The sequence below is a fragment of the Astatotilapia calliptera genome, unplaced genomic scaffold, assembly GCF_900246225.1.
Source record: "Astatotilapia calliptera unplaced genomic scaffold, fAstCal1.2 U_scaffold_10, whole genome shotgun sequence".
NCBI classification, from domain to species: Eukaryota; Metazoa; Chordata; class Actinopteri; order Cichliformes; family Cichlidae; genus Astatotilapia; species Astatotilapia calliptera.
The window spans coordinates 273,391-297,928 of NW_020535619.1; the positions used below are offsets into that span (position 1 = coordinate 273,391).

Consider the following 24,538-nt stretch of genomic DNA (forward strand, 5'->3'; position numbering starts at 1 on the left):
CCTGTCACATCAACACCGTGGTGAAAAAGGCCCGACAGCGTCTCTACCACCTCAGACACTTGAGAGACTTCCAACTGCCCTCCAAGGTGCTCAGGAACTTTTACTCGTGCACCATAGAGAGCATCCTGACAGGAAACATCTTAACCTGGTTCGGGAACAGCACCATGCAGGACAGACGAGCTCTAGAGAGGGTTGTGCGGTCAGCTGAGCGCACCATCCGCTCCGAGCTCCCTGACCTGCACTCAATCTACAGCAGGCGGTGCTGGACCAAGGCCAGGAAGATGGTGAAGGACCTCAGCCATCCCAACAACAGACTGTTCTCTCTGTTGAGGTCAGGAAAGCGATTCCTCTCCCTGAAGACCAACACAGAGAGACTGAGGAGGAGCTTCTTCCCGCAGGCGATACGGTCTCTCAATCACAATCACACCACCACACAGTACTGACCCACACATATAGTTCTTACACACACACTGGACATTCTGGACTTTGTTTTCACTTCATCACTTAAATCACTGCTGCTGTTATTGTGTATATATTTATTTATACTTCTTGTGTATTTTGTTCATACATTCTTATATAGTTCTATATTGTGTATTGTGTATTTTGTTGTACAGTTATTTTATTTTCAATTTAATTGATATATTTTATCTTATTCTTTCCCAGTGTGTTGTACAGTTATTTCATTTTTAACCTTAATTTATATTTTATTCCTTCCTAGTTAAATTTACCCTTTTTAATTTTTCATATTTATTTCCTATCTTATTCATAGCCTTTTCCTTTTTTGTTTTCTTTAGGTCACGAGCAGTTGTCCAAGCATTTCACTACATATCGTACTGTGTATGACTGTGTACGTGACAAATAAAATTTGAATTTGAATTTGAATATTTCATTCATTTAGATCTGGGATGTCTTTTGTGTTTCCTTTATTTTTTTTGAGCAGTGTATGTTGTTTTTGTTTGTTTGTTTGTTTTATCTCTTTCCAAAAGCACAGTCTATAACTGTGACATTGTTGCTCAATAAATTGCTAATTACATCACACTTGCATTAACATTAAAACGTCAAAATATTCATTATGCAATGGTGCTACATGCTGCAGGAGAAGCTGAATCTTTGAATTTTAGGGGTCAGTTAATGATGGAGGTGTTGCAGGACAGCGGAAGGTAAGAGGAACCGTGGATCTTATTTTTGTCTACTGGACATTTTTAAAATGTGCTGCACTTTCTTACCCGAAATATATTTACAACGTTATGTGTTTTCAGAGGGTTCTCTACACTCCAGTGCAAGTAAGTTCATATGTGTGTTTTGTGTTGTTTTTTTGCATAATATGCTTCCATTTCATCATTACAGACTTCCTAATGCTTGTTTTACTCAGCTATCATGACCATGGTATTAAATTCCTGCGTGTCACACAGAAACTGCCACAGGTGTTGCCTGGCAGTTATTACTATTACTATTAACTTTGTTTTAAAAAGTTATTAACATGTTATTAAATAGAAACAGGCAGTTTAGCATTTTGCATTATACACAGAAACTACCAGCTTTTATCAGTGGTAATAACTTAGAAATGACCACATTATGGTCATTTCTAACTGGTTACCCTACTATTACCACCAGCCGTATTTCCCCATTTCTACCGCCAGTTTTGGGCCCTTATTATTCAATTACATACATGTCAGTGTAATATTACTCACCTGTAACCACCATCTACTATGGTATTACTTGGATATTAACGGTTAATACTTAAGTAATTGAGTAGTAATGACTTAGAAATTATCACATTTTTCTTTCCATTTTGATACTCTACTTTTACCCCTTAAACTAGGGCTGCAACGATGGGCGATATGGCCTAAAATTCATATTGAGATATAATTTGAAGCATGTGCGGTAACGATATATATCACGATATATTCTTTTCTTCTGTGTAACGTATTTTCCACTTAAAGTCCTTTAATTTTCTCAAAAATCGAGACTGTGCCTTATGTATGAATTCTGGTTGTGCTTCCTGACCTCGAACCGATTTTGGCTGCAGAAATCTGTTAAAAATGTTTTAGTACAACTTTGGTAAGCAGCACTGCTTGATGGATTGTCAGAGCATTATGACTGCTGTGGTGAGGAGCTTCGTGGAGTAATCTGGGTCCAAAACTCCGTCAACTTCAGGTCCCAAAGTCAAACGAACACTGAGAGTTAAAAACGGTCTAAATTCTTTCGTCTTTAATTAAATCATCAGTGTTGCTGCTTTATCGGGTGTAACAATTAAGTTTTACATCCAGGCATCCATGAAAACAGAATTTATTAAATTTAACGGAGTTAGAAGTTAACAGGAAGTTAGCTTGCTAGCTTCCACCTAAACATTTCATACCATGTTCTGACTGAGATTTTTGAAACTAATTCAAACGTACAGCTCTGCTGCCACTTCCAACATAAATGAAGACAGGAAACTAAACAGCAGTGGCGTTTGCAGGGTTACTGAAGTTGGACTACCTGGTATATAATGTTGTGATTGCTAGCGACACAGCTATGTTAGCATAACATTAGCACAGTGAAGCTGGAGGATTAAGCCAACTGTTTTCCACTTGATAAAAGTTAACGTGAGGGATTCTGGTGGTCAGGGACAAATGCAGTCGCATAGCAGGATGCTGTACACGGGCTAAACTTCAGTCAGGAGAACAACTGAGATTATTCATCCACAATACGAGGTTAGTCATTAATATACTGCAACAACATGGGAACAGAGCAGCTGCGAGAGAATTCAACATTAATGAATCAATGTTACGGAAGTGGAGGAAGCGCATTTTTTGGCTTTTCCCATAATCCAAAAGTGCTTCATCTCTTTGCTGTGACTGTCACACACCATAATTTGCAGATGATAATGTATAATTTATGATAATGTATCAGGTCGGGTCTTAGACTCCACCTCTCTGGGAACATCTCAGGCACTCACAGGTGTGGGGCCCTATCTCCCCCCACCACATTCCCTGCTGGTTGCTGACGCCCTCTTCCGTCGGTGCCTTGGTGGTTCTCAGCATCCTGGGCTGCTGGCTTAACAGGGCCTGGCACGCATGGCTCGGTTGGGCCCCTTCCCAGGGGTGGGGGTCCTTCCATCCTCTCTGGCATGGCTAGCTGCCTGCGGGCACTTAACCGCAGCTCCCTGTGGCTTCGGCACCGTGGCTTCTGGGTGACCCCTAAGCTCTTGTCAGCTCTTTCTGGGAGGGTGGCGCTGCTGCCCCTCTGGTGGTCCTCCTTGGGCTCTCGTGCTCTGGATTTCTGGGGCCCTGGGGGGCCTATGGTTCCCCACACCCTCTAGTAGATAGCTTTACTGAGAAACTGTTTGAATACAAGTGCGCTCATCCACACAGGTGTGGGCACAGACACAAACTATACCTTTCTTGGCTGCGACCTCAGAGCATATTGTGTGCTGTCAGTCTTGCGCGTTTCCCAATAACATTTAATATTTAGTATTACTTTAGTATATTTAGTTACTTATACTTATGAAGGTGTTTGCTGTGGTCTCCGTACTGAGTTGCTCTCTTTTTGCTTGTTTTCTTGTTTTTCTTTCAACAAGTGATCCAGCAGATTTTTATTTTTGCCTTTTCTCACTGTCCCTCTTCCCTTCTGTTTTCTTTCCCTCCCTTTTCTTCTTTCTCTTCCCCCTGTCATGTCTGTCCATTTTGTAATAACTTAAAATGAATAAACGAATAATAATAACAAAGATCAATCAAGTCGACCAATATGGCAAAGCCATAATGATCCACCTGGATTAAATAAATCTGTTGGGCATCTTTCTTGGCCTTCAGACAATAATTCTGATTGCTACAGTAAAAAAAAACAAAAAACCCCACCAATTATTCAACGGCTTTACTTCCTGATCCAGGATTCAAAGAGGATCAGCAGAGTTAACGTGCTGCAGAGTTGGACAGCTGCAGTCAGAGAAACAGATGCAGAGACAGAGGAACATTGTGTGACTGAAGAAGATTCAGCTTTCTTCTTCAAACTCTGTACAGACACAGGAGACAGCAGCATCATGTGGTGCTTTCATGTTCCTGTTAAACACAGTTACAGTTTTAATAGGATGGTTTACTGAAACTGTTTGAAAACACATCTTTGTTACCAGCTACCTGCTTGGTACTTTTTTCTGTACTGTGTGTTATTGAAAGTCCGATCTGAAGTTCTTTTATTTTGGGACTAAACAGGTTGGACAGGAAATCAGAATCAGACCAATCAGACATAAACCTGAAGACCCACGGAGCTGAAAGCAAAGCTGTGTCTGTACATCTGCCTGTTTAAGCACAGGAAGTAGTTTCTAGTTTCATCTAGTTTGTCAACTTCCTGTGTGTGTTCATGTGACTATTAGTGACTGAGAGAGGTGTTAAAAACAGGAAGTGGGGTTGCTAAGCGGTTGCACAGACTGGGATGAGGACCTTTGACCTGAGCAGGAAGAACAGCCTGAGGTTTGTATGGTTTATAATCCGGAGAAACTCTGCCTGTGTAAAAATAACAGCATTATCTGCACACAGCTGGTTATTGATGTTCTGACAGACATTTGGTAAATCATGAATGTAAAAAGAAAAGAAAGTTGGTCCCAGTATGGAACCTCAGGGTACTCCAACTTTACAATGAAGGCAAGGAGATTTAATACAGAGTCCATTTGAAAACATGCAAACTGAATCATAACAGAGTCTTTTTTTCCTTCAAACATTCAGGACAACAAACGTATCTGTAAAAAGCAGCTGAAACTTCCAGAAACTGAAGAAAAACAACACTCAACTCAAAGCTTCAAGAAACTAAACTATGAACCCTGAGTCTGTTGCCATCTTTTATATACAGACTATAGATCATCTACAGTGGAAATAAGTATTTACACCTGCTTAGAGACATTTAATGTTAACCAACGCACACACACACAAACCTTAAAAAGAGGAAGAGTTTTTAACACTCGGCCTCGTTGGTCCAGCGGTGAGTCCGTTACCTGAGCTATGGATTCAGGATATACAGATTTGTGCTGTTTGTGCTGGAACTAAGCTGCACACAGCTGATGTTAGCCAGGAAAACATTACAAGCTGCTTCCATTACCTTCACATGGAGACGATCAGCATCTGTCACAAACACCAAGTTCAAGAAAGACACTTTGAAGAGGAAGGAAACACCCAGAGAGGCGTCCACAGACCAACATCCCAGCTGTGGTGTGTGGTAACTTCTGAGGAAAGGCAAACTGTGATGATGCTCACCCCGCCCCCAATACACTCACAAAAATATACATCCTGCTCTACTATTGAGCAATTTATCAAGAAAGTGGATCTGACTAAAACAGCATTAGTGCTGCCTGTCTGCTCTCTACATCTACGTCTTCACCTTCCCCTAACTCGTTTGGCTCTCGGCGAAGGCAGTCGCACTTTTTCTCCTCTCCTCCTTCCCCTTATCTTCCCTGCTTAGCCTCTTGTGTCCTTGTCTTGTCTCGTGTGTATTACTTTTCCCTGGAACACTCTCTCACAGTCTGTTCTCTAAAACCTAAAAGGGAATTATGGATTTGATCAACTGGTCTCTGAATGCATTTGCCACCCTTTTCTCAACAAGAAGCCTGGGCCCGAGTGCCCTGAGGGACTTTCCCTGCCGGATACACGATGGACGGGTGGCAGAAATGGAGGATCGTGTGCCTGGCGGGACTGCAACAGGAATCGCAGCAGGTTTAGCTGTGCAACATGCCAGAAATTCACCTGTACCAAATGCAGGGATGATGGACACTGGATCTGCAAATGCTGTAAAGTCTGAAACACTTTGAAATAAAACAGACTTGTGTATCCATATATTGTGAATGTGTCTTTTATATGTAGGTTGTAAAACAGAGGTTTTGTCACGGTCTGGCTGGCAGACCGTGGGGATGTGGGGAAAGGAGGACCCAAAACGCAGACTCTGCGATGCAAACAGTGCTCTTTATTTACAGTGAAAAGCTGTAAACACAATAACTCCTCGTTGCTCCCTCGAACCCCGTGTGCGCGCTTCCCATGGCTCATGCTCCCCGCTGTTGTGTTTCCGCACTCCCCGTGCGTGCTGCCTTTCTGGACCACTCTTCCTCCTGCAGGGAAACCATAGACGCAGCCGTCAACACTAACCCTCGGCGGGCATATACGAACAGCACAGACATAAGCTGACACACACTGACTTGGTACGATAACTCAATGATCCCGCGCCGGTGGGAGCTCCAACTCTCTCCTAAGTAGCTCCCCCGACGAGCCCTGATCACCAACAGGTGTGGCAGGAACTTCAGGTGTGGCCAGTCCTTCCGCAGGGCTACACCCATCAGGCCTGATGGTGGCTGTGCTCCATCCTCCAGCCACACCCGCAGACATACACACCCACACCCTGCCTATACATACGAGTGGGACACAGACTAACACAGCATTGTGCAGAAAAACACACACATCACCAAATAATAATAATAATAATAATAATAATAATAATAATAATAATACAACAACAACAGTCAAAACTGCTCATGGACCCCGAGTCCTCCAGAGCCGGGTCCGTGACAGGTTTGGCCTGCCTTGGGTCTGAGTAAACAAATGCCAATGTTGCACAAACACACACACACACACACACACACACACACGCACGCACACGCACACACACGCACACACACGCACACACACAGCAAATCTGCATTTATTTGTCCCACAAGTGGAAAATCTGTATTGTCATTGGAAAAAAGTGGACAGTGCAAGACAAAAGCAGCTAAATAAAAACTGTACAAAGAGCACGGTATAGAAAGTGCACTATACAAACAATCTGGAACAACACTTTCTCACTCCCAACTCATCAAACGTGTGACGCATGCTCAGGCTCCCTCTGCTGCACTTATGGACGCGCAGGGTACCCCCCTCGCGTCGGGAATTGACGTGTTGGAGTCTTCTCTCACCCCCATTCTCTGCGGCCTGCTGGAGCGGGGGGGGCTAGGAGGAGTTGGCCGTCCGGCTGCGGTCTGGGGTGTGGGGCCTCCCTGCTGCTGCGGATTCGGGGCGGTCTGCCTCTCCCCACCGCAGGGAAAAGGGTAACACCACCTGTGTCTGGGTGCGGTTGCCCCCTCCAGGGGCAAGGGTACCTAGACCCGGTTGGTAGAGTACGCTTGGGGAGTGTGATCGTGTGTACAGCATCTCTTTATGTCTGTCTCCACGTCGGTTTAGTGTGAAGTGCACATGAGAGCATGAGGGTGGGAATGGATGTTTGTGTCTGTGTGTGCCTGTATGTTTGTGTGTATATGTCAGGTTGGGTATCAGACGCCACCTCTCTGGGGACACCTTAGGCCCTCCAAGGTTTGGAGGCCTATCTCCACCCACCACCACTTCCCCTGCCGGTGGCGGACTCCCTCAGGTGTCGGTGCGTTGGTGGTTCTTTGTATCTGGGGGTGGGCGTCCGGGTACACACCGGCTCACTCCTTGGCGGCCGCTTATTGGGGCTCGCTCGGGCCATTTCGGAGGTGGGGTGCCCCCGGCCTCTCGGCCTGGGGCTCGGTCACTCAGGCACAGCTGGCTGCCGGCGGAGCTCACGGGCGCGTCACTGCAACTCCCCCTGACTTCTGCTCCGCGGCTGCTGGGCGAGCCCTCATCTGGGACTCTCCTCAGCTCTTACTGGAACAGTGGCACGGCTGCCCCTCTGTTGGTCTTCCATGGTCTCTTGTGTTCTGGGGGCCTCTGGATGTCTGGAGTTTTGATCTCCTCCATACCCGCTTCACACCCTGGAGGACGGGGCTGTGGCCCCCCCACACTCCCTAGCAGATCATTACATGGAGAAACCTTTGGAATGCAAGCATGCTGATCCACACAGGTATGCACACAGGTGTACACATGGGTATTCACAGACGCGGACTAAAGCTTTCTTGGCTGCTGCCTCAAAGCACACTGTGCGCTGTCTATCTTGCGTGCTGCACAATATCGTTTATTATTAAGTAACTATTGATATCTATGACTAGCTAGTTTATTGTGATGGTGCTTTGTTTTCTCTATTATTATGTTGCTCTTTGTTGTTTGCTGTCTCCTCTGTTTGTTTTTTTTGTTTGTTTTTTTTTTTTCTCCATACAGGTGACCCAGGAGTTCTTTTTTTTTTTTCTCTCTCTCTTCCCCCCCCTTCTCACCATCTCTTCTCCCCTTTGGTTTTCTTTCTTTCTCTCCCCCTCTTTCTCTCATTCATTCCCCCTGTCCTATTTATTAAAAAAAATAAAAAAATAAAATAAAAAAATAAAAATGACAAAGGATGAACTGAAGCTCTGCCATCACGTAATGTCGCATACTGCTGTTTCTGATGTCATTTAGAAAAAAAAAAAAAAAAAAAAAAAAAATGATCACTTAGACCAAAAAAGTGTTGTTTTCAGATTCTTTATTACATGAACAGGTGTAATAAAAACACCTGTTCATGTTTTTTTATTACAATTAGTTTCACATAAATGTTAGTGTTTCCTTTATGATCTTTTAATGCTTACACTACACTGTACATGTCTACATTAGAGACATTTCTGTTACCTATTTCTGTTGACTCAGAGTTGTGAAATGTTCTTTTATTTGATGCACAATATGAAGTTCATAATTTTCTTACAAATAAAACTCTAATGACAAACATGAACAGCTGTGCTTATTTCTGAGACATGAGTTTTTGAATGTGTTTAGACAGTGTGCATCTGTATGCTGAAACTGTAATGGTGAACCTGAGGTGATGGTCAACAGAAGGCAAATATATATCAATATAAAACAATATTGAAGTAATGTCTTTACCCTCTGCAGCGTGTGCACGCAATCACCTTATTCACTGTAGTAAACGTGCACCGCTAGCTCACGTGACTGACTGTCTCCATGGTTACATCGTATATTATTAGCTGTGTAAACAGCTTCCAAAGATACCGCCATAGCTCTCTGCAGCTGTAACACTTTCACACTTTGCAAATCATTTCACGTTTTTGATAGTTATGAAGACAGAATATGTTTTTAAGGTCATGCTAGGCGGTTGCTATGGTGGTTGCTGTGGACTTGGGTGGACCGCGTCCGATTCCTGTTATTAGCTGTCCGCCGCAGGAAGGCTGCGTTCCACTTACAAGTAGTGACAGTCTGCCGCAACTCGAACTCGAACACCGCTTTGTTCTTTAATTATAGGCCTTTTATAGCCGTTCATGACACGCGCACACACACATAAAGCACTTTGCCTCACCATGAGAATGCAAGTTTACCTAACCTAACCTTAAAGTATCTGATATAGGATAGAAAAATGAAGCAACCAGAGATTTAATGATGAAGACTCTGGGTTCTGTAGTTCACGTTTTACAGTCCTGAATGACTCTTTGCATATAATTTATTGAAGAGGAGTTTAGAATGCACTTTACATTTAGACTGTTGCTGTTTCTTTTTTTACATTGTTGCTGTGTTATGTCATGAATAAGGTTCACCTGCTGGGGGTTTGATGGATCAGCTGGACAATACAGTCAAAGTCAGACTTCATTCATCATATGCAAGAATCCTAGTTGGATTTTTGTTGTCACTCATGTTTTTGAACCAAATATTGAAAACAGTTCTGACAGACTGGATACCTGGTCAGGGTGTACATTACCTTGTACTCAAGCATCCCAGGACAGAGCCCTGCCCCACCATGAGCCTGGGTGGATACGTGGTTATAATATAAAAGGACCGATACTGAATATGAATATTTCATGAAAATTGAATTATAATACGAATGAGTAATAAGGGTTTCTCTGCGCCCTTATCTACCCCATACTCAAAGAGCTGCGAGCAGAGAGGGTGACAGGAGAGGATGGCACTGAAGAGAAGATGCTCGGTTTCTGGAGTCTCCTGGTCCTGTCAGTATTAGTAGGATGCATCTGCTGTGTCTTCTCGTGGATGCTCACCTACCTTGACTCGTTCCAGCCTGGTATGGATTTCCCAACACTGCGGACAGTGGCCCACGTCAGAGACGTTTAATATTGATTACATATGTCTGAATTGCTAACCCTAACCCTAGCTCAACAGACCTCAATGCCCTGGACTGTCAGTATTATTACATGCTGTGAACATAAGTACCTTTGATCACAGTTTATGTCGTAAAAGAGAAGGAATATTGGAAAGAAAGATCAACATTGTGATATTATTTGTTCCAAACTGACCAGAAACATGCTTGTCAGACTCTCACAGCAAAGGATCAGACTCACTGTGCATGACGGCTCAGGCCAATGATGTCTGTTAAGATTGTCAGTTGTTTAGTGCTTCTGTACAGTTAGGCTCACCGTCTCTATTTCAGAATAATTAATATGCGGAAAACACTAAAAGTTGATTATCTTCCAATATTCTAGCATAATTAAAAAACTTTGACTTTGTAAGTACATATTATTAGTCCTAATGCCAGCATGATTCTTCATAACTCCTGCTTTGAAATACTGAACTTTAAAATTTACCTGATGAAAGATCATTTACAGTGGCACTCTGTCAGGATGATTCTGACCATAAGATCACTGTATTAATCTGAATCCTTCTGAAATGTGCTGTGAATGAATGCTGATGCAACTCACTGTGGGAAAGCTGTTAATAAAATGAATCTGTGACACATGCAACACATTCACAGAGGAAGAGGACACAAAGGGAGGACACGCAGAGGCTGTGTTGAAGTCAGAAATCCAAATCTTTATTAAAAAACAGGCGGCGGTAACAAACAGGAAGACAAGCAGTCCATCAAACAGTCTACAGCAGGGGTGTCAAACTCAAATACACAGTGGGCCAAAATTCAAAACTGGAACAAAGTTGCGGGCTAATATTAATATTTATTGAAAAAAAATCTTCTTCCAGATATAAGAATGAATCTTTTGTTATGGACTCAAACAAGTTTTGCTGAAAAACTGAATATGGAACAAGCAAAGCCTAATACTAAACAATATATATATTAGCTGTATAATACCAGTAGGCCAGCTCTGATAGTAATTTGGTATGGCTTCACGGGCCAAATGTAATTAGGCTGCGGGCCAAATTTGGCCCGCGGGCCAGAGTTTGACACCTATGGTCTACAGGGTCAAACATACAGAGAATTCAAACAGCAGTAAAAATAACTGGACACTGAAAAACTTAAAGCAATGTGTGATGCAATAAAAGGAAGCAGCGCAGTATATTCACTGAATTATCATCAATTACAAAAGAGAAAAACAACGATTTCTAAGGATTATTTTCTTAAATGCAGTTAGAGTGTGGCTGGTAAAGATGGAAACATACAGAATGTAAACTGTGTTAGTTTGTGAACTTTGTTAGTAACAAATGAGGTAAAAAAAACCAAAACATACAAAACACAGAAAGAGGCTCTCAGTATTCATTCATAATTAGAAAGAAACATTCTGGTCGTGGATTTTTACAGTCTTAGTTCCGCTCGCTGTCATCATTATAATCATCATGATCAATGGCGAGGTCCTGAGGTGGGCGGGGCTGTCTCTGGTGATGTCACCATGAAGGAACAGCATCTGGCACGTGTTGGTGAAACATCCCAGTACACTGGTGTAGTTTCCTCTCCAGCTGTTTGACATGTGACACTTGAACATTAAGGGGAAGAAGAAGAAACAGTGTTAGGTCAGGTGACCACATGGTTTCTAAAGTAACTGACAGGAAAGTAACCAGGCCGTCAGAAATGGATGGCATGTGTTTAGAGTTACTGGAGTTGGGTAACTCTACTTACCAAAAGCAGACGCACACAGATGAAGGATCAGATGCTGAATGTTGCAGGAACATGCTCATGTGCGGTGGTCATTCAGTGCTGCTCCGGCAGGTTACACAGTCCAAGACTGATATGCTGCCCATCTGAGAGTTTGAAAACACATATGCAAAGATTTATTTTGTGTTACAGTCAAAGTTGGATGTTCATTTCTGTCCTTTAAAAATGTTTGTGTATTTGAAAGCACTAACATTTAAGGATGACTTGGATCGTCTCCTTTAAAGGGGAGACAAGTGTATCCACTGATCCACGTCACTTTACCTGGATGATGACTCCTCCCCCCCTCACTCAGAAACACTCCTAATATAACCAAGCAAATAAATAATATTGAAGATTTACTTACATCATTACAAAAACAGCAAAAACATCTTCCTTTGATTCTATTTCTCCATTCCTGCTGAACATCAGGCAACAAATATCTCAATAAATCACAGTAAAATGTAAAGCACATGTTTTCTCTGCTTTGTCTAACCTCTGCAGAGCCTCTGTCAAGAAAAACACATCTGTAAGCATAAAACAAATATACATTTCATAACACGTCACTGGACAAACCTCGGTCAGTTGATTTCCTCTGTGCAGTGCAGACAAACATCAGTCAGCAAGTGACTCTGCTGGTTCTTCTGAGGAAACACCACCGTCTCTCCACACCGTCACCATTTGTGAGCACAAACTGCTGCTCTGCCAGCATGTAGGAATCACATATCACACACACAGGGGTGAAGAAACATCAGAGCTCAACTTTGGATACTTTAGATCCAAACAGATCAAAGCAGCTCTTAGTTTCAACAATCAGACAAACAATGATACCAAACTGATTCTGTATGAATACAATATGGTATTTTCAATACAGCTGTCAAATTAATTTATTAAAACTAATACAGATATATGTACATATTTTTTTGATAAATTAGTTTGCTAAATTATAAGAATATATATATTTTTTCATTTAACAATTGCAACTGAAAGAAATTAAATATTGAACAAAAATATATTGTCACATTCTGAGCATGCTCAGCACGCTGACAGACTTGAAGTTGCTACAGATTTTAAGAAGTGATAATTATAGGGAAGAAACTTCTCTTTTTCATCCGTATAATCAAACATTTGATTCCTCAGCTGTCTCAGTCTATAGTGTTCTGCAACTACAACTAACCTGAGGCTTGGATTTGGCTGCAGGTGGCCCTGTACATCCTTCTCAGCAGCACACATGTGGGTACCATTTAATCCCACTTCTTCCTGAGCTTTGCTTCATCACAAGACCAAAGGTGGCATCCCGTGTCACAGTCTTATCATCATCCAGAAGAAACATTTGAAGAAACATCATGCAGAAGAAACATTTGAAGAAACATCATGGAGAAGAAACATTTACGCGCCTCCTGGTTTTGTTTTCTGATCCTGCAAAAAGACTGAGGACAACAAAGCCCAGAGAACACGAGATACACAACATCCAACATTCAGACTCAATGAAGAGCACCAGGTTGGTTCAGTTATAGTAGATATGAGCATACTTCACATTACTGGGTATGAATAATAATGAGGAGCCAAACTTTGAAGATGCAGAGCATGAGGTCCCATCATCAGACTGTAAACAAACATCCACCAGGCTTCTTTGTTGCCAGAATTGATGATTCTCCCATCAGGGATCAGTAGAGTGTATTAACCTGTGGTATAAGCAGCAGTCACTGAAATATTACTGTTTCAGATAAGAAAGCCAGGGTGGGAGGGATCTCTGCAAACTGACTTACCTCTGCAAGTGTGAAGCTCAACAAAAATCTGACTCTCCAGTCACAGACAAACAAAAACTGCAGCTGGGAGATAGAAAACGCTGTCTGGGTCTTGCTGGATGTTGCTGGTCAGAGTCCCACATTAACAGAGTGCTTCTTGGTCCCACTGACCCATGTGGACAGCGACTGTGGAGAACTGTTCTGGAAAACAGAGAAGAGAATTAAAATAACAAAAAGCCAAACAGGATTTCCACAAAGACTCTCTTGGAATCAGCAATCAAAAAATCACTGGTTCATATTTCAATTAAATATGAACAGGTTTCTTAAATGTGCGCAGTTCAGATCTGATTTAATTTAATTTCCTTCACACAGCACATTCGTCCAGGCTGACAGGTAAACATAGAATTAATCTCAGGGGGGGGTGTCGTGGAATTTTTTAAATAAAGTCTGCAACACAGAAAGAGCTGTGATCAAGCTATTTATTACTGCGCCAACACACATCAAACATCACAGTTCAGTCATGTCAGCGCTGCCACAGAGGTCGTGCTCCTCCTCCTTTATGCATTCCAAGGAAGAGGGAGGAAGTTACAAACTGATCCTACCACACTTCACGTGTCTCGCTATGAAACCTAACGCATCAATGGTTGTGCTGTTTTGTGCCCTTGGCCTTATCAGCACCTGTAAAGGGAGTTGTTTTCTCAAACTGCTGACGCTGAAGTAAGTTCATCTAGTTTTAGAAACATTCACTGAACAGTAACAGTGTCACAACTAAGCACTTCAGAGAAGGAGTGCCTCGCTGTGATATGGGCTCTGGAACACTTCCGCCCATATGTTGAAGGTGTTCGTGTTACTATCTTCACTGACCACAACAGTCTCAGGTGGCTCATGTCTCGTCAAAACCCAACGGGCCGACTCGCCCGCTGGTCACTTCGTTTGCAGGACTTTGATTTCACAATAGTGCACAAACCTGGTGCACAGAACAAAGTTCCCGACGCACTGTCACGCAACCCTTTGCCTCTGACCTGTGACAGGCCGACTGATCTTTTACCAGATCATGCTGTTATGGGCAGCCTGGACATTCGTACTCTGTCCCCCGACATTCTGGCTGACCGTTCACAATTCAGACAGCTGCAGTTAGACGATCATGTCACAGGTCCACTCCTCAGAGACATTGAAGCAGACTCTCTGAACAGCTCGGACAATGCCACCTTGTTACAGTATGTTGTGTATGACTCTCTTTTGTATCACAGAGAACCCAAGTCCACATGTGCTTTGCACTCTTTGAAAGAGCTGAAACTGTTTGCCCCTACTTCCATGAAAGGCACCTTGCTGGACTATTACCATGACCACCCCACAGCAGGTCACTTGGGTGTTTCTAAGACATTGGCGAGACTGCGTTTTAGGTTTTTCTGGCCCAAAATGGCAGCTGATGTGAAACGCTATGTGATTTCATGCTCAGTGTGCCAACTCACCAAGCCAAGTCAGAAAAAAGCAGCCGGTCTTATGGTTCCCATTGTCCCCCAGAAACCCTGGGAGTATGTGGGTGTGGATTTTGTTGGGCCACTTCCCCGCACCCCCACTGGTAATGCTTATTTGATCGTGTTTGTTGACTATTTGACTAAATGGGTTGAAGCCAGTGCTGTCAAAGAAGCTACATCTCAGGTAGCAGCTGGTAAATTCGTCACTGACATTTTTGCTAGGCATGGTACACCCACTTACCTCATTTCTGACAGAGGGTCTCCTTTTGTGAGTGAGCTTTTTGAACATGTTGTTTCTGCCTTAGGCTCGGTGCACAGACTCACTATGGCATATCACCCTCAGACAAATGCTACTGAACGCGTCAACCAGACTCTGAAAACTGCAATCCGCGCTTATGTAGGTGATAAGCACATATCATGGGACAAGTTTCTCCCTCAGATTTGCTTTGCTCTGCGTACCTCCCCCCATGACAGTACAGGTATGACTCCTGCCATGATGCTTTATGGTCGTGAGTTAGACACCCCGCTTGACCTTATCACTCAGCCTTCTACAGCAGGTGTTGATGAACCGGGTGTGCCTTACCCTGAGACTCTGAGAGCCTCCCTGCAGGAAGCTCACGACCACGCCAAAGCAGCTTTGGACTATAGCCATGACAGACAAAAACATTACTATGACTTGAGACATCGACATGCCACGTTTCGTGTTGGTGACCTTGTGAGAGTTAAGACGCACCCCAGGTCAGACGCTCAGTCTAACTTTACTGCTAAACTTGCACCACTGTTTCAGGGACCATTGTGTGTATCTCAGAGACTCAGTGATGTTAATTACAGGCTCACTTGGGTGGACTCCGGTGTGGATGCAGGTGTTTATCATGTTGTGAACATGCAACTGTTCCATACCTGGGACTCTCTCACTTCCAAAGAACATTCTGTTTCATTGCCTGCTGAGAGAGAGACCGCAGAGGGTCTGAACTCTGACTCTCAGGCCCACCCTGGCCCCCCTGCAGACACTGACATTGACTCTGAGCCATTCCCCTTTGATTTACCGGACATTGACTCTTCTTCTGGTGTGGGCGCTGTTCCAGAGAGTGTTTCACCCAGATCTGTCCAGCACCCAGCTGCTGGTGGACGTTACAATCTCAGGCCCAGACGTTGCCCCAGAGTTACGTCTGGCTGGAGCAACAAAAGATGGACTAATGATTTTCACACAACCAGGCTTGATCTGAAGTGAAATGTTTTGGTTAAAGCTGTTTGATGCTGTCTTGTTGCATTGCTACTTTGAGTCATGATATGTAGATGTTTTTGTTTGCTCTACTTAATCCAGTTTTATGGCTCTTTCGTGCGTTAAGGTTCATTCTTGGCATTTACTTAGAAAAAAAAAAGAACAAAAGAAAAAAGTGAAAAAAACTAAGGAAACTGATTTTCCACTGTACATATTCGTCTTATTTTCACCAATTTCATTTTTAAATGGTCTTTTGCCCTGTGTGTGTGCACCAATCTTAGCTGTAACCTCTATGTATAGGGTACTGTTTGGTGTGGTGTGTGCTTTTTCAGCTGTGTACGGCTGAGGACAGCCTTTTTCTCACCAGGGGGGGGACTATGTAACAGTTGCTATTGTAATGCAGTGTATCACCACATGGCGGCGCCTCCTGTCTCACGACTGGTGTCACCCCCTTTTTGTTCTTCTTCGCACTCCTCCTGTAATGGATGCTCCCGTGTTTTCCACATGAGTGGTCACCTCATTGGACGGGAATGACAATGTACCGTGTGTGCCCCTAGATCATAAATGCATATTTGACACTGGTGGGGCGCCAACACGCTGTATTGATTATGGACTCCTATTTCGTGACATCAGTTTGGCAGGGGTCCATGAAAGGTGTCAGGAAGGTGAGTTGGCTTTGACATGTAACCATCCTCATTCACGACTATTCATGATGTAATGCCACGATCTTCACTTTGTAGCTGGATCTGCTGAATTATGACGTGGCAGCTGGGGCAGTCTGTGACAACAGACACTGGACACTCATTGTAAGACGCCACACAACCATCAGAATTTGACGTGAACCTACTAGGTTTAACATGATCTCCATTTGTTTTTCAAGATAATGTATCTGAAAGAAATGCGGGCTGTCTTTGTTGACCCATTTGGGGCAACACAAGCACAACTCAATAGGTGCAGGGATGTGACAAGGTACGCACGACAGGCTAATGTTAACCACAGCAGTCATATTTCTAACTTGTACATGTGGATCACATAAGGCTGCTGCACTGGATGACATTCAGTACCTGTTCCTTTTCTTGTTTTTTGTACCCATCTGTTTTTTCTTTTTTTTAACATTTGAAAGAGCTCTGGTTAGACGGAAATGTCCAGCCATCGGCAAATGGACATGCTCAACTGTTGCCCATCCAAAACAGCAGGACCTAACATCCTGTGGCGTCTTTGTATGCAAGGTCAGTACAATGCTCATGGTGTATTGTACCTAAATGGACAGATTCTGATGAGTAGACAATGTTCAGCTTGCAGAACAAATACTTTCGGGGACCAATATATCTTTCCCTGTTGACGAGGAGGGGGTTGCCAGGCTCAGACTGGAGCTAGCGCTCTCTCTGCTCCAAAACTCAGGTATACCCGGGAAACGGCATTTGGACCTCCATTTGTGACAGTTATGTGTGTATCCACATTGTGACATATGTATTTATAGATGACATTTCCCAGCTATGTCGTGCCTGTGGTGAGGCAAGCTCAGGTGCAGAAACCGATGACTGGGTAAGATAACAGAATCAATACCTAAGATGGACGCACCTTGACTGGGTTACTTCAACATCACTGGGTGACATGTCACTTTGATGCACCAACAGTGGAATTCTAGTTCAGGTGACCTGCATGCCTCTGCACTTCAAAGACACTAGAGCACCTACAGGATGCATGGAAACAGCAAGTGATGCACAGATGAGACTGTTGCACAGAAATATGCAGTATCTGTACACTGTGACATGTTGAGTTGCTTTACTCAAGAGCCTGACTCCAGCTGAATGACACTGACAATCTACTTTTCCTTGCAGATTGAATGCACCTTCTGTGGGAAGTGGTACCACACAGTGTGTGTCGACTTCCCCTCTGCAGTAGGCGACTACAAATGTAGCGGGTGTTGAATGAACACAGAAGGAATTGACCCGTGTAGTCTTTGCTTACTGATTGTTTGTAGTGTTGACAATCCACATTGCTAGCATTGCATGTTTCAACATATTTGTGGGTAGATTTAGATGCACCACGTGTGAGTGCAGCCACTCAGCCTTTACTCAATGTGATCATAGCAGCAGGTGCAGATGTGTGTCACAAGTTAATCTAGTGATAGGCTATGGTACTTGGCCACAGGTGGCAGCAGTGGACTGACCTGCATTGGGGACTGGTCCAGCTGCTATGTGGTAGTCAGTAGATGGGCTCCACATTGGGGATTATATGCAAGTTTTGGGGACTGTTTATTGCTGATCACTGTGTGACTGCTGTACATTCAGCGTAGCTGCCATCCCCTTACGGATCGTTATGGGATTGACCACACTTATGCAGACTGTATATCACATCCAACTCTGAAATGTGCGTTTGCAGAGGGGAGACACAGGCAGACTATGCTGGCGACATGTGAGTTACAACACTGGTGAAATATTGGTGTGTCATATATTTGTTCACGACATTTTTCTTATGGGCAAAAGTGTTGATATCAGGATGGTGATTCTTATGACTATGTGTATGTCATTTGGCATACATTTGGCATGTTCATTTCAGCCTGTGTTTAGTTTCTGTTCCCGTGTCCCACGTTTCATCGTTTCATGTCGAGTCAGCCCTGTCTCTCTGTTTCCTGTGTCTCCCCAGTCAGCCCCGCCTCCCTCGGGCAGTGCCCGAGGGAGGCAGTCAAACACAAGCAGCAAACCCACACCTAACAGCCCAAAGTTTACCTGGACAGTTGAAGCTGAGCCTCCTGTCGGCTCCAACGCTACTTTATTTCCATCCCATATGAAGAATGCAAAAAGAGGAGGTGCTCAAGAAACTACCTGGTACCAGACCCACCTGGCCTTTTTGACGGCCACGTCTGGCCTATGTACCTGAAACATAAGAACTAAGTGACTAAGTAATAATGAATAATTCATGTATAACTTTTATTGTGTTTTGTATATTAATTATATTTAAATAGAGATGTTGACCCTGTCTCTACAGTAGCATCAGTGTAACATACATTATTGGTCCAAGCTGTCATAAATGGGGAGCCTGATCCTTTATTATGAAAACATGACGAGTATTTTTCTTGTCAGTTGGGAAGAAGTTGGTCTTTTTTTCCTTCTTTTTGCTCAGTTTGTCTTTTCTTTGATAATTGAAACTCTGATCAAACCTACTCATGTTCACAGCATGTAAAAGCAACTGACAGTCCGTGGCATTGTTGTTTGTAGAGGTGCAGTGTAGTGGGAGCATAAATCAAAAGAAAACAGTAACATTTATGTAATAAAACATCTGAATGAAAATGAACAGGCCCTTTATGAACTTCAAAGGGATCTGAAAACAACACTTTTTAAAAGAGTATCTTGGGGTGCAGGTGGTCAAAATAGAAAACTAGGCTGAGACTCTAAGTTCAATCCATCCATTCGTTTTTACTTAGGAGGAAGAAATGTCAGGCTGGTGCAGGCTGGTTAGGTGCATGTGGTTATCTTTACCTAAATGAGTTCACTTTGTGGCTGCCAGGTTGGGCAGAAGTACCTGTCCCCTGTTAGGCTTAGTTAGGCTGTTCTCTTCTAATCAGACAAATAAGGCGATGACTTTCTGCGAACAGTATTTCTTATAACTCAGCAGTATAATGCATCATAAAACAATATCATTCATTCACAATAAATCAGCAGTCTAATGCAAATCAGTTTAACAAATGCAATAGTTATCAGCTTCTTCTAATTCAGGAGAATAATGCAAAGTAAAACTACATAATAATTCACAATCTTTAATTAGGGGTCTAACATGGCATAAGGTAATATTGTAATCCCACAACGGAGATATTTTTCCAAACTGCACGTGTGGACGGGATTAAAAACAAAGAAACAAAACCGGAAACTCTGTGTTTTCAAAAACACCCGTGTACGACTGGATGTAGCCAAAGAGGCGGAGCTCCTCTCTTCCATGAGGCTCCTCCAGACTCCGTCCTGCCAAAGTCTGATGGCATTTAAAGAGCGTAACATTAGGACTGTCTGGGGAAGGTGAAAATATTCTACATCTGTAGTCCATGTCAGTGCTGACCACATGCACAGCAGCACTTTGGTTGGCTTCTGTGCGGCCGTCTTATTCTACGAGTATGCAGGAGACTTCCAGAGCCTCAAAGTCTGAAAGAGAATTTGATGTTTGCTCTGAGGACAAGCTTGAAGTGCAGCAATGGAACAAAAGTCCTTCAAACAGCGCTGCAGAGTTATTGTAGGGATGTTGTCATTTGATTTGATGGTACTTCAGTGGTGACCTGTCCTGGGTGTACCCCGCCTCTCGCCCTGTGGTGGGTGGGGTCGACTCCTCTCTGACTCTGGTTGGATGATAAAGGGATAATAAAAGAAATTAAAAATGCACAGTAAGAGTAACGTATAGTTGCTCTGACTTTATACCTCCATGATATCAGCTGTTTGTGAGGCTGCAGCACATGAAAAATGAACTCTGTGTGTGTTTTTGTATTGAAGTAGATTTAATTAGTCGTTGACTCTGTTCTGGATCCTTCTGGTCCTCATTAAACCCAGGGTCAGTGTTTTCATTGTGCTGCACTTGGTTGTGTTGAGCTACAGTTGAGATTTTTATGCAGGCACTGACAGAGATCCTCATGATTCAAAACTTAACAGGTTATTATCTCCACTTATTGACTCCAACTTGTGAGGAAATAACACAAAACTATCATCAGCTTCATATTTGCGTGGCAGAAACAGACTTCCACAGTCAGGTCGTGCAGTCTGCAGAAAACTGGAAGCACTCATCTTTGGCAAATCATTTTCCAAACTATAAAACAATAGAGACATAAAACTGTGGGCTCATGTTGCTGTCCACACATTTTATTACAATAAATCTGGCTGGGCCATCTCTCCTTTCAAGTACAGCGACGACTAATAACTCCATTAACTTTTCCCTTATTATAACAGCCAGATCTCCCAGCGATACGACTGTAATCTCATTGAATACAGAATAAAAAGTATTATTTGGGTCATATTGCAGCAATAGTTCTGAATTTGACACATAGTCAGTAGTTTCAAAGAAAATGTAACCTGCGTGACCTCAAATGAAACTTGACGAGCTTTCGTGTTGATCACTTTGAGAGACGGGGCCGGTCTGGGATCCTTTCGTGTGCTTTCAGCTCGTTTGCACAGACACATTTGATTGTTTGATCCTGTTTCCACTGTTGAGATCCTGTTGAAATTTGTTGAAATTTGCTGTCTGGGGGTGGGCATCCGGGTACACACCGGCTCACTCCTTGGCGGCCGCTTGTCGGGGCCTGGGGCCTGGGGCTCGCTCGGGCCCCTTTGGAGGTGGGGTGCCCCCGGCCTCTCGGCCTGGGGCTCGGTCACTCAGGCGCAGCTGGGGGCCGGCGGAGCTCACGGGCGCGTCACTGCAACTCCCCCTGACTTCTGCTCCGCGGCTGCTGGGCGAGCCCTCATCTGGGACTCTCCTCAGCTCTTACTGGAACAGTGGCGCGGCTGCCCCTCTGTTGGTCTTCCATGGTCTCTTGTGTTCTGGGGGCCTCTGGATGTCTGGAGTTTTGATCTCCTCCATACCCGCTTCACACCCTGGAGGACGGGGCTGTGGCCCCCCCACACTCCCTAGCAGATCATTACATGGAGAAACCTTTGGAATGCAAGCATGCTGATCCACACAGGTATGCACACATGGGTATTCACAGACGCGGACTAAAGCTTTCTTGGCTGCTGCCTCAAAGCACACTGTGCGCTGTCTATCTTGCGTGCTGCACAATATCGTTTATTATTTAGTAAATATTGATATCTATGACTAGCTAGTTTATTGTGATGGTGCTTTGTTTTCTCTATTATTATGTTACTCTTTGTTGTTTGCTGTCTCCTCTGTTTGTTTTTTTTGTTTGTTTTTTTTTTTTTTCTCCATACAGGTGACCCAGGAGTTCTTTTTTTTTTTTTCTCTCTCTTCCCCCCCCCTTCTCACCGTCTCTTCTCCCCTTTGGTTTTCTTTCTTTCTCTCCCCCTCTTTCTCTCATTCATTCCCCCTGTCCTATTTATTAAAAAAAAAAAAAAAAAAAAAAAAAAAAATGACAAAGGATGAACTGAAGCTCTGCCATCACGTAATGTCGCATACTGCTGTTCCTGATGTCATTTAAAAGAAAAAAAAAAAAAAATTTGCTTCATAATGACCTGGCAGAGTCATTATGAAGCAAATTAGCTCGGCAATAGGAAGTTTAATTTTCCTTTCAGGGTTCAAACAGAAAACCACAAACACATTTAGACTGAGCTCAAACCAACAGAGGGCTTTGGTGAAGATGAAAAGATTTTCAAGCACCCGAGCACACCGTGGGACTCTTTACAAAAATAAAAAGCAACCCTCTTGACCCTGGAGGTCCGTCAGTCCTCTAAAACAAAACCACGTTAATCACATTGTATTTCATGACAAGCTGTCAGAGGCATTAAAACCAGGATATATCCACAGACTGTATATGAAAGATGGACACAATCACTGTGACATCACTCGCTGGGTTTGGTTTGTTCTTAGAGCACAAAATATGTGAGCAGTGCCGCTGCTGGTCTGCACTGTATGAATGTGCACTATTTATTAGAGATGGACCGATCCGATAATACGTATCATATCGGTCCGATACTGGCCTAAATTACTGGATCGGATATCGGATAGAGCTGCTGTGGCGTGCCAGACCTGTCGGCGGTCTGGTTGAGCATTTTGAGCCTCGCTAACAACCTGGCATTTCATCTCCGAGGAAGTTTCCCCAGAGAGAAGTAAAGCAAGTGTGTAAGTTCATCTCTGAATGTTTGTAAAGCATTCCAGCGTTAAGCTTAACAACCAATATATGGAGCAACTGCCTCTCTCTCTCTCTCTCTCTCTCCTGCTGCTACTTCAATCATGAAACTGATCAATGATCAGCTGATCGTCTCTCTTCTTTGTTTTTGGCCCACTTTGCACCAGATAGAGGAAACCAGCGGCTGAACAACAGCAGCACGTTTAAGCTTGATAAGCTGTTGTTAGAATGTATTTAATATTACTTTCTACACCAGGCTCTTTTTCTACGTAGCTGACGGCTGGTAACTGTGCAGGGGCGGATCTAGCAAAGTTTAGCCAGGGGGGCCGATAGGGCATGAACAGGGAAAAGGGGGCACAAAGACATACTTTTCTTTCTTATTCTCATTTAAAATGTCGAGCTTTTAATAAATAATTATCTGAATCTTACACCCAAAGTTTTAATTTGATGTAAAATGAATAGAAGTCCATTACTGTATATAGTAACTGTTAAGTCTAATATACCCTAGTAAGCTATAGTACTTTTTCCTTTGGGAACCATCTGTGCAGTCTGCAGTTCTGTTGAAGAAAGATATTGAATCTATTTAATTATTCTTGAAAAATAATTTTATTTCTGTGCCTTTTTTTTTCACACTGCATCAAATTAAAGTTGATTACGTCGATTCAGCATCATGAGGTGGAGGGTGGTTCCCTATTTTTTTCCTCTTTTTTGTTACTGGGAGGTGGAATCCTATTAGTCAGGTTACTTAATATTTACACTAAGTACTCTTTCAAATACCAGAATAGGGAGGATGGAGCAGGTTTAAGTTTATCAGATTGATCAGTGTTGCTGAACTATGAAATATTTTTTCTGGGACAGTGGCGCAGCTGCCCCTCTGTTGGTCTTCCTTGGTCTCTTGTGTTCTGGGGGCCTCTGGATGTCTGGAGTTTTGATCTCCTCCATACCTGCTTCATGCCCTGGAGGACGGGGCTGTGGCCCCCCCACACCCTCTAGCAGATCATTACATGAAGGAACCTTTTAAAAAAACAAGCGCGTCCATGCTCACAGGTGTACACACGGGTGATCACACCCACAAACTACACCCTTTTTGGCTCCTACCTCAAAGCACACTGTGTTCTGTTGATCTTATGTGCTGCACAATAATGTTTAATATTTAGTATTTACTGTCATATTCCCATATATCATTGTGATGTTGTTTATTCTATTACTCTTGTTCTCTTCTGCTTGTTTTCTTTTTTCTTTCTCAACAGGTGATCCAGGTGATCGATATATGCATTTTCTTTTTCTTTCCCTGCCCATTCTGTTGGTTTTTGTTTTTTGCCCTTCTCCCCCGTCCCTCTTCTCAGCTGTTTCTCTTTCCCTCTTTCTTTCTCCCCTTCTTTCCCCCAGTCAAGTCTGTCCCGTATTCAGTAAGTGAAAATAAAATAAACAATAAAAGGTGAATCAAATGGACCATTACGGCAAGGCTGGGATGGTCAATTTGGTAAAGTAAATCCGTTGGGCATCTTTGTTTGCCTTTAGACAATAATTCTGATGGCAAAAGAGCCAAACGGGACAGGCAAAAAAAAAAAAAAAAAAAAAAAATATATATATATATATATATATATTTTTTTTTTACATA

General features: G+C 43.2%; 1 protein-coding gene and 1 long non-coding RNA gene across 3 annotated transcripts in view; one reads left to right on the top strand and one right to left on the bottom strand.

Moving 5' to 3' along the window:
• The window catches only part of LOC113017311 (NACHT, LRR and PYD domains-containing protein 12-like), a 199,206-nt gene that overhangs the window by 38,571 nt on the left and 136,097 nt on the right, over nucleotides 1–24,538 (top strand). The window lies entirely within an intron of this gene.
• On the bottom strand, nucleotides 11,298–13,034 carry LOC113017314 (uncharacterized). Of its 2 annotated transcripts, XR_003271442.1 has the most exons (5): nucleotides 12,869–13,034; nucleotides 12,268–12,388; nucleotides 11,907–12,015; nucleotides 11,680–11,801; nucleotides 11,298–11,536 (listed from the first exon to the last, which is right to left on the bottom strand). It is a non-coding gene; the product is annotated as an uncharacterized LOC113017314 (long non-coding RNA). The 2 variants fall into 2 exon arrangements; XR_003271441.1 differs by lacking the exons at nucleotides 11,298–11,536; nucleotides 11,680–11,801 and having other exon boundaries at nucleotides 11,831–12,015.